At 46.4% G+C, this 11,207-nt stretch overlaps 2 pseudogenes; one reads left to right on the forward strand and one right to left on the reverse strand.

Annotated features, from left to right (window-relative positions):
• Positions 1-6,902: 6,902 nt before the first annotated feature.
• On the reverse strand, positions 6,903-7,021 carry LOC134981679 (5S ribosomal RNA; annotated as a pseudogene).
• A 277-nt stretch (positions 7,022-7,298) lies between these two features.
• Positions 7,299-7,417, forward strand: LOC134981639 (5S ribosomal RNA; annotated as a pseudogene).
• The last annotated feature ends 3,790 nt before the right edge of the window (positions 7,418-11,207 follow it).

Here is an 11,207-nt window from a genome sequence, read left to right on the forward strand (position 1 = left end):
CCCGGAAAAAAAAATCTACCGCACCACTCCACCCCTATGTGAAATCACACATTGTGATGTTACATACAGGTGAAGCATTGCGGACCTGCATGAATGATTCATGGAGAGCTGATGCACAGGGAAGGCTTGTTTTAAGAAGTCTTTCCCCCTGCTGTTGTTGCGCAGCCTGGTACAGCTCTCCAGGTATTGGCAGTAGGAGCCAGGTGTGGGCCCCCCTATCTGTAAGGGCCCGGGACTCCAGACCCCGCAGAACCCCCCTGATGGCTACCCTGTCCACGGCTACCTGCAACTACATCCACTTTGAGTGCAACTCTGATTAATCTCCTATGGGGACAGAGGCAGATTGGAATAGAAAACCAGCCCGGGAAATTTATGGAACAGCCCTAATGTGGGCAGGGTCTTTTGTGGGGGTGAGGTCTGTTGAGGGGGTGGGATTCCTCCTCATAGGGTCTGATTCTGAGTTCCACTCAGTTGCGGCCTTCCTTGCATCTTCTGCTGTAGTTGCTTCTGTGACTTTATGCTAATGACGCTACAATGCAGCTCCTTAGTGTGCATCGGTGTATCCAGGGCCGTTTCTAGACAATTTGGCTCCCAGTGCGAGATTTCAAAATGTGCCCCCCCCCCCCCCCCCATTGCTATAAAAAAAATGTGCCCCCCCATAGCTATAAAAAGAAAAAGCATGTCCGACAAAGGGGACGTGGCCTGATTAAAATGGGCGTGATCTCATTAAAGTGGGCGTGGCCTCATCTGATATCATCACGGTCACGGGGGGGGGGGAAAAAACAAAAGTCCCCATTTTACACATTACAGCAGGCAACAAGTGTCCCCATTTTACACATTACAGCAGGCAACAAGTGTCCCCATTTTACACAGTACGGCAGGCAAGTGTCCCCATTTTACACAGTATGGCAGGCACGTGTCCCCATTTTACACAGTGCGGCAGGCAGGTGTACCCATTTTACACAGTACGGCAGGCAGGTGTCCCCATTTTACACAGTGCGGCAGGCAGGTGTCCCCATTTTAAACAGCACGGCAGGCAGGTGTCCCCATTTTAAACAGTACGCAGGCAGGTGTCCCCATTTTAAACAGCGCGGCAGGCAGGTGTCCCCATTTTACACAGCACGGCAGGCAACAAGTGTCCCCATTTTACACAACACGGCAGGAAGGTGTCCCCATTTTACACAGCACGGCAGGCAGGTGTCCCCATTTTACACAGTGCGGCAGGCAGGTGTCCCCATTTTACACAGTACGCAGGCAGGTGTCCCCATTTTAAACAGCGTGGCAGGCAGGTGTCCCCATTTTACACAGCACGGCAGGCAGGTGTCTCCATTTTACACAGCACGGCAGGCAGGTGTCCCCATTTTACACAGTGCGGCAGGCAAGTGTCCCCATTTTACACAGTGCGGCAGGCAGGTGTCCCCATGTTACACAGTACGCAGGCAGGTGTCCCCATTTTAAACAGCGTGGCAGGCAGGTGTCCCCATTTTACAGAGTGCGGCAGGTAGGTGTCCCCATTTTACACAGTACGGCAGGCAGGTGTCCCCATTTTAAACAGTGCGGCAGGCAGGTGTCCCCATTTTAAACAGTGCGGCAGGCAGGTGTCAAGTGGGGGAGGAAAGAAGGGAGAGAGAGAGAGACTACTTACATAGACGATCTTCCCGCTCTTCGGGTCGGGCCGGCTCACCTCCCTCGCACCGGCCACCTCCTCCTCCAGGCTTGTCTGCTCCTCCTCCCTCTTGAGTACTCCTGCTCACGACGCAAACGCGTCATTCCACGAAACTCCACCCCCCGAGCAGGAGTGCTCGGAAAGAGGGAGGAGGGGGGAGATAAGGACACGCAAAGTGCCGCGGCGGGCGCAACGTGTGGTTGCACGGCTCGCCCGCCGCTAGAAACGGCACTGGGTGTATCTAAATATGCAATGACTGAGATGCCCACTTTTAGTGCCTGCAGATGCTACAATCATACTTTGTGCATCGGTCGCACCATTGAAACCTTCACCAGCCTTATGTTAGATGCAGATCATCGTCTGAGTATGGCCTCCAATGTAAGCAATTCAATGTCTATATATGCAACGCCTTGTAACAGCCTAGGAACACCCAGCACATTTCTAATTCACTGCTTAGTGCGTGCATCTGAATCTACTGCAACTCTGTACGAACACCATAGGTACGCATGTGCGATGCAACTCAGATGCACGCGCAGATAAAATTAACAATGCACAAGAGAAAAAAAACACACAGGAAAAAACAAACACTGACCCACGACAGAAAAAAACGGTAAGATCCAGCTCCCGCTGCTCCCAGCTCTATAGCGGCATGAGAAAAGTAGATCTCCCCTCCTAAACTGTAGGAACCTAAAAAATGAAATCCTGCTCTTGCGATGTGGATGTGAAAGTAGGTAAATTGTCAGCAGTGAGGGGGCTGCCATGGAGGTACAGCTATGCACATGGTTTAGGCTCCCCACCTCCGTCATTCACCTGGTGTTGGGAAACAGTGGGTGTTGATGTTGGTGTTTGATCACTCTGGGAGATCTCAGCAGTCCTGCCATGAATTAACCCAGCATGGGTGCACTGTGGATGTTCCTCGGCCATGATTGGTCAGGCATCTCATAGGATAAAACCAGCAGGCTCACTGGGACTCAGCTGGGTACAGTAACAACCCGGATGACAACGGGAGCCGGCTCGCACATGGGCTAAGGGGGTAAGCAGATCCATGCGGCCTTGGCTGAGTGTAACTGCTACAACGACGAGTGAAGTGCCGGATTTTACAGCTCGCACCCAGTGGTCACTCACAGAACCTGCCACCGTGCCATTCTTCCAGTGAGGTACAGTTGTAAGGTTAGATGGAACTAAGGCAGGTTTGATGGTAGGTAGGTGCACGTCTAGAGAAGAGTTAATTGTGGTTTGTAGGTGCTGGGTCCTCCAACTCGTTTGGGCCGTCACAGTGGCCCCTCTTATACAGTAGAGAAAGACATTTGTTATCGGCACTAACAATAATATACTGCAAAACTGTGTAGCAAATAAAAGAGAGGGAATTTGGTCATATTTTGATCAAAACATTTAAGCAATGAACTTAAATGTTTTGATCAAAATATGGCCAAATCCCCTCTGTTTTATTGCAAATGTCTTTCTGATTTGCATACATATATGGCATTAATACTGCCACGCAGCTAGTACTATGTATAATATGATTAAACCTGAGTGCGGGCATATTTCTTTCTGTTTTATACAGTAGAGGATTGGTACCCTACATTCAAGTTTGGATTGAAATTCATTAACTAGTATCAGGAGCTCAAAAGTGCAAGAGAAGAAATTAAGGGGGTCATTCCGAGTTGATCGTTAGCTGCCGTTGTTTGCAGCGCAGCGATCAGGCTAAAAATCTGCATTTCTGCGCATGCATATGGTGCGCAGTATGCACGCGCGTCGTACTTTCACAAAAGCCGATGCAGTTTCACACAAGGTCTAGCGACGCTTTTCAGTCGCACTGCTGATCGTTGTGTGATTGACAGGAAGTGGGTGTTTCTGGGCAGTAACTGACCGTTTTCGGGGAGTGTGTGTAAAAACGCCGGTATGCCAGTTAAAAACGCAGGAGTGGCTGGGGTAACGGGGGAGTGGCTGGCCGAACTCAGGGCGTGTTTGTGACGTCAAAACAGGAACAAAACAGTCTGAAGTGATCGCAAGGTAGGAGTAGGTCTGCAGCTACTCTGAAACTGCACAATCTTTTTTTGTAGCAATGCTGCGAACCTTTCGGTCGCACTTCTGCTAAGATAAGATACACTCCCAGAGGTCGGCGGCCTAGCATTTGCACTGCTGCTAAAAGCAGCTAGCTAGCGATCAACTCGGAATGACCCCCAAAGTACCAATGCAGTCTTGGCAAAGATACCTGAGTTAAATTATTTATTTAAACCAAATTCCTCTACTAGCAGTTCAGCTGCCTATCAGGCATTCAACAGAAATAACATAACTGAACAACATAATAATCTGAAGCTTACAGTGTCAAATATTTCAAAATTTGTTGATAAAGAATGTGAACACAAAGAACCTGAAAGTAGTCACAGCATATATTCAACAGAAACAAATGCGTAATCAGAAAGGAACAGAGTCAGCCTTTTCAAAATCTGTTGATCAGAAGGGAGAAGAAAAATTCCTTTTGAAGGCAGTGAAATTGAAAGTTGGCAATTTACAGAAAATAGTGGACATTCAACGAGAAAAAGTAATGAATATTAAAGCCATGCTGTAGCTAGACTGAGTGAGTGCCAAGCAACAGATAGATCCTGAAAAGTGGGTTCCAATCAACTCTGCAACAGTTGATAATATTGACTAAAACACGGATCAGGAACCTGTCAAATTAAATGTGAGTCTGACAAATATAGCAATTCTTTACACTACTACAATCCTTCTCAGTCCAAACCAAAAGGGCATTGGCCCTCATTCTGAGTTGATCGCACCAAGCAACTTTTTGCTGCTAGTGCGATCAACTAATCTCCGCCTATGGTGGTCATTCCGAGTTGTTCGCTCGCTAGCTACTTTTAGCAGAAATGCAAACATAAAGCCGCCCTCTGGGAGTGTATCTTAGCATAGCAGAATTGCTAACAAAAGATTAGCAATTCTGCTATTAAGTAATTCCCTGCAGTTTCTGAGTAGCTCCAGACCTACTCCTAGATTGCGATCACCTCAGTCCGTTTAGTTCCTGGTTTGACGTCACAAACACGCCCAGCATCCGGCCAGCCATTCCCCCGTTTCTCCAGCCACTCCTGCGTTTTCTGCTGGCATGCCTGCGTTTTTTAGCACACTCCTGGAAATCGCTCAGTTACCACCCAGAAACACCCACTTCCTGTCAATCATTCTTCGATCAACAGAGCGACTGAAAAGCTTTGTTCGCCCGTGAGTAAAATAACAGTTTTGTGTAAAATTGCTTAGCGTGTGCGCCCTGCTGTGCATACGCATGCGCAGAACTGCCAGATTTTAGCCTATTAGTAATTCTGCTAAAAAGAGCAGCGAGCGAACAACTCGGAATGACTGCCTATGAGGGAGTGTATTTTAGCACAGCAGGGCTGCGAACGCTTGTGCAGCCCTGCTACGCTAAAAAAGTTTCACACAAAACAAGACTAGCCCTAGACCTATTTACCCTGTATGACGGCTCCAGCGATTCAGGTCCTGGCTTTGACGTCAGACATCCGCCTTCCATTCGCCTGGACACGCCTGCGTTTTTCTTACAACTCCCCGAAAACAGCTGGAAACAGTGAGTATCCGCCCCAGAATGCCTCCCGTCTGTCCATCTTCTTGCGATCGCCGCTGCGATCACATATGTCGCTGGCGGCATCGTTGCCCGGCGACAACGATGTGCATGCGCATTTCCGACCCGTTCGCACCGCAGCGAAGAACCGCTGCGTGCAAACGGGTCGGAAATGACCCCTATTATTGTTTCTGCAAAAATATGCTCAGGAGAGCATTCATTTAGCAACTTAACACTTATAAAAAATTAAACTGCTTTCGACAATGCAGGATTAGTGCCTAAAGGCATTACATTTTCTTAGCACTGAGGTGACCTAGTGCTAAATGTAATAGCCTCCGAGTTGCCGGAGGTGCAGAACTTTCTGCAAGTCTGCTCATATTTTAAAGAAGCAATAATTTACAAGGCAAAACCTACCTGAAGAGTATAAGGAGAGTGTTGGGGAGCTCAATGTCTAACATGAGGAGGGTTCTGCATTATTGTATGGCTGTCACAAAATGTTTTTTATATTGTATGGCTGTCACTAAATGTTTTTTGTATCGAATGGTAGTTACTACAATGCTCTTTGTATTGTATGACAGTCACTAGAATGCTGTCTGTATTGTATGGCAGTCACTAGGTTACTATCTGTATTGTATGGCAGTCATTCATGGGATCCGGTCTGAAGATCTGTCTAGGTCGACACTGTCTAGGTCGACAGGGTTGGAAGGTCGACAGGGTTTCTAGGTCGACATGTGCTAGGTCGACAGGTCAAAAGGTCGACATGACTTTTTCAATTTTTTTTCCTTTTTTTGAACTTTTTCATACTTAACGATCCATGTGGACTACGATTGGAACGGTAATCTGTGCCAAGCGAAGCAGTAGCAGAGCACTAATTGGGGTTCCCGGTCACTCTACAAAGAAAATGACACAAACCCCCCAAAAAAACCTCATGTCGACCTTTTGACTTGTCGACCTAGCACATGTCGACCTAGAAACCCTGTCAACCTTCCAACCCTGTGAAAGGACAAAGGATGACCGGGCACTGGTTCGAATTGGATTGAGATTTATGTCTAGAAAACCAAATATGGACGATTGAAATTTGTGGAAAGAAAATTTATATCTTTCAATTGTAGTCCTAGTTGGTGGTGCGCCCAGAGCTAGAGAGTACAAGTACTAACCATGGGAGAGAAAGAAAGCTCTTGTGTGGGCGCACTCTTATGTATAGAAGAAAATTTCTTCAAAAATGTATTAAGGAAATATTTTTAAAACATCAGTTTAATATTCAAAATTAAAAACGTTACCCAAATGTGATCCAAAGTGTGAATAAAGAGGAAAAAATGTTAAAATGTTCTGGTCTTTCTTTACACAAATAGGTGATTAGAAAGGTTGTAGACACTTGATTGTCTAACACCCGTTTCTCCTGACCAGTACAGAAATTCTGTATTGATGGGACCAAGGAAGGATCAAAAAGTGTGTAGTAGTGTATCTTCAGAGAACCACTTAGGTTGGATCCATGTTATACACTTTGGTGGTCACCAGATACTTCGAATATGCACGTATTTGTTATATATACATAAAAATTAGTTTGACAAGGCTTGACGCTGAATTGACAGAACAAAGGAAAGAAAGAAGAGATTAGTGGTGATACTGCTGTTGGTGTTCACCTTTTAAATAAAGGGAGTAGTGCCTGCTCTACAACACCGGGTATTCCCAGGAAGTCTCCTCTCCAGGTACTGACCCAGCCCAATGCTGTTTGGCTTTCAAGATCGGACGAGATCGGGCATAAGCAGCGTGGTATGATAGTAGAGGAACTATATACCAATGAGAGTGCACCTATATAGGAGCAGTAGAAGATGTAGTTTTAAAAGTAAGATAGAGCGTAATAAGGGGTACACCCCTTCTTTTCTGACTTACTATCTTTCCGTGGACTCTCATCCACGATTCAGGGGGCACGACGCCACATTTGTGGTGGGCATTGCACCTTGCCTACGGGGAAAGCAGATCCACATATTACACTCTATCTTACTTTTAAAACTACATCTTCTACTGCTCCTATATAGGTGCACTCTCATTGGTATATAGTTCCTCTACTATCATACCACGCTGCTAATGCCCGATCTCGTCCGATCTTGGAAGCCAAACAGCGTTGGGCTGGGTCAGTACCTGGAGAGGAGACTTCCTGGGAATACCCGATGTTGTAGAGCAGGCACTACTCCCTTTATTTAAAAGGTGAACACCAAAAGCAGTATCACCACTAATATCTTCTTTCTTTCCTTTGTTCTGTCAATTCAGCGTCAAGCCTTGTCAAACTAATTTTTATGTATATATAACAAATATGTGCATATTCGAAGTACCGGTATCTGGTGACCACCAAAGTGTATAACATGGATCCAACCTAAGTGGTTCTCTGAAGATACACTACTACACACTTTTTGATCCTTCCTTGGTCCCATCAATACAGAATTTTTGTACTGGTCAGGAGAAACGGGTGTTAGACAATCAAGTGTCTACAACCTTTCTAATCTCCTTTTTGTGTAAAAAAAGACCAGAACATTTTAACATTTTTTCCTCTTTATTCACATTTTGGATCACATTTGGGTAACGTTTTTAATTTTGAATATTAAACTGATGTTTTAAAAATATTTCCTTAATACATTTTTGAAGAAATTTTCTTCTATACATAAGAGTGCGCCCACACAAGAGCTTTCTTTCTCTCCCATGGTTAGTAACCTTCCAACCCTGTCGACCTAGTGACTGTCGACCTATAGTGGTTGACCTAAACATTGTCGACCTAGACACTGTCGATCTAATGATCCACACACGTCATTAATATGCACTGAGTGCGTTGTATAGCTATTACTAGAATGCTATATGTATTGCATGCAGGCACTAGACTCCTCTCTGTATACTATGGCAGTCACTAGAATACTCTCTGCATTGTATGGCAGTCACTAGGCCACACTGCTTTGTAGAGGTGTTAATAGAATGCTCAGTGTATTGTATAGTGGCAGCTAGGATGGTATCTGCTTTGTATAAGTGTTACTAGAATAACATTGCTAAACCCACCTTCTTTTTTGTCTCCTACTTGAGGCAACTTATATACAGTATTTTTTTCTAAGAACTCATTAAGTTACCAATCCACCCCTGTTGCTGAGTACAAAGAAGTAGTAGTTATGCACCTTGATGCAAAAAAAAGTTTTATGTTGTAGAGCATAGCTATTTAAAATGAGTTTCTGAAAGTGTAAAAATAAGATTTTAAACCTACCGGTTAATCTTTTTCTCCTAGTCCGTAGAGGATGCTGGGAACTCTGTAAGGACCATGGGGTATAGACGGGCTCCGCAGGAGACATGGGCATTCTAAAAACTTTAGATGGGTGTGCACTGGCTCTTCCCTCTATGCCCCTCCTCCAGACCTCAGTTAGAGAACTGTACCCAGAGGAGACGGACAGTACGAGGAAAGGATTTTTGTAATCTAAGGGCAAGATACATACCAGCCTACACCATCCACACCGTACAACTTGGAACATACGAACCAGTCAACAGTATGAAACAAAACAGCATCAGTCAGAGACTGATCAAAACTGTAACATAACCCTTATGTAAGCAATAACTATATACAAGTCTTGCAGAATTTAGTCCGCACTGGGACGGGCGCCCAGCATCCTCTACGGACTAGGAGAAAAAGATTTACCGGTAGGTTTAAAATCTTATTTTCTCTAACGTCCTAGAGGATGCTGGGGACTCCGTAAGGACCATGGGGATTATACCAAAGCTCCAGACCGGGCGGGAGAGTGCAGATGACTCTGCAGCACCGATTGAGCAAACAGGAGGTCCTCCTCAGCCAAGGTATCAAACTTGTAGAATTTAGCAAAAGTGTTTGAACCCGACCAAGTAGCTGCTCGGCAAAGTTGTAATGCCGAGACCCCTCGGGCAGCCGCCCAAGAAGAGCCCACCTTCCTAGTGGAATGGGCCTTTACCGAATTTGGTACTGGCAATCCAGCCGTAGAATGAGCCTGCTGAATCGTGTTACAGATCCAGCGGGCAATAGTATGCTTAGAAGCAGGGGCGCCAACCTTGTTGGCTGCATACAGGACAAACAGTGCCTCTGTTTTCCTAACCCGAGCCGTCCTGGCTACATAAACTTTTAAGGCCCTGACTACATCAGGAGACTTGGAATCCTCCAAGTCCCCCGTAACCACAGGCACCACAATAGGTTGGTTCATATGAAACGATGAAACCACCTTAGGCAGAAATTGAGGACGAGTCCTCAACTCTGCTCTATGCACATGGAAAATCAGATAGGGGCTTTTGTAAGACAAAGCCGCCAATTCGGACACCCGCCTCGCAGATGCCAAGGCCAACAACATGACCACTTTCCAAGTGAGAAATTTTAACTCAACTGTTTGAAGAGGTTCAAACCAGTGAGATTTTAGGAACTGTAACACCATGTTAAGGTCCCATGGTGCCACTGGGTGCACAAAAGGAGGCTGGATATGCAGCACTCCCTTTACAAAAGTCTGGACTTCTGGGAGAGAAGCCAATTCCTTCTGAAAGAAGATTGATAGGGCCGAAATCTGTACCTTAATAGAGCCTAACTTTAGGCCCATATCCACTCCTGTCTGTAGAAAGTGGAGAAAACGGCACAGATGGAAATCTTCCGTAGGAGCATTCTTGGCTTCATACCAAAATACATACTTCCTCCAGATACGGTGATAATGTTTCGCCGTCACCTCCTTCCTAGCCTTTATCAGAGTAGGGATGACTTCCTCCGGAATACCTTTCCCAGCTAGGATTTGGTGTTCAACCGCCATGCCGTTAAACGTAACCGCGATAAGTCTTGGAACACGCAGGGCCCCTGCTGCAACAGGTCTTCCCTGAGAGGAAGAGGCCACGGATCTTCTGTGAGCATTTCCTGAAGATCTGAATACCAGGCCCTTCGAGGCCAATCTGGAACAATGAGTATTGTCTGCACTCTTTTCGTCTGATGATTCTCAATATTTTTGAGATGAGCGGAATAGGAGGGAACACATAGACTGACTGAAACACCCATGGTGTCACCAGGGCGTCCACCGCTATTGCCTGAGGGCCCCTTGACCTGGCACAATACCTCCGAAGCATTTTGTTGAGGCGTGACGCCATCATGTCTATTTGAGGAAGTCCCCAATGACTTGTTATCTCTGCAAAAACTTCTTGATGAAGTCCCCACTCTCCTGGATGGAGATTGTGCCTGCTGAGGAAGTCTGCTTCCCAGTTGTCCACTCCCGGAATGAAGACTGCTGACAGAGCGCTTACATGATTTTCTGCCCAGCGAAGAATCCTGGTGGCTTCCGCCATTGCTACTCTGCTCCTTGTCCCGCCTTGGCGGTTTACATGAGCCACGGCTGTGACGTTGTCTGATTGAATCTGAACCGGTAGGTTGCGAAGAAGATTCTCCTCTTGTCGTAGGTCGTTGTATATGGTCCTTAATTCCAGCACGTTGATGTGTAGACAAGCCTCCTGGCTTGACCATAGTCCCTGAAAATTTCTTCCTTGTGTGACTGCCCCCCATCCTCGGAGGCTCGCATCCGTGGTCACCAGAGCCCAGTCTTGAATGCCGAACCTGCGACCCTCGAGAAGGTGAGCACTCTGCAGCCACCACAGGAGAGACACCCTGGCCCTGGGGGACAGGCTTATTTTCCGATGTATTTGTAAATGGGAACCCGACCACTTGTCCAGAAGGTCCCACTGAAACGTCCTCGTAAGGAACCTGCCGAAGGGGATGACCTCGTAGGTTGCCACCATTTTTCCGAGTACTCGAGTGCATTGTTCCGTGTCCAGAATCATGCCTAAGAAAGATAGCCGAGTCGTCGGAACCAACTGTGACTTTGGTAGATTTAGAATCCAGCCATGCTGCTGCAGCACTCTCAGGGAGAGCGACATGCTTTTCAGCAATTGATCTCTCGATCTCGCTTTTATCAGGAGATCGTCCAAGTACGGGATAATTGTGACTCCCTA

The sequence above is a fragment of the Pseudophryne corroboree genome, chromosome 12 (assembly GCF_028390025.1).
Source record: "Pseudophryne corroboree isolate aPseCor3 chromosome 12, aPseCor3.hap2, whole genome shotgun sequence".
NCBI classification, from domain to species: domain Eukaryota; kingdom Metazoa; phylum Chordata; class Amphibia; order Anura; family Myobatrachidae; genus Pseudophryne; species Pseudophryne corroboree.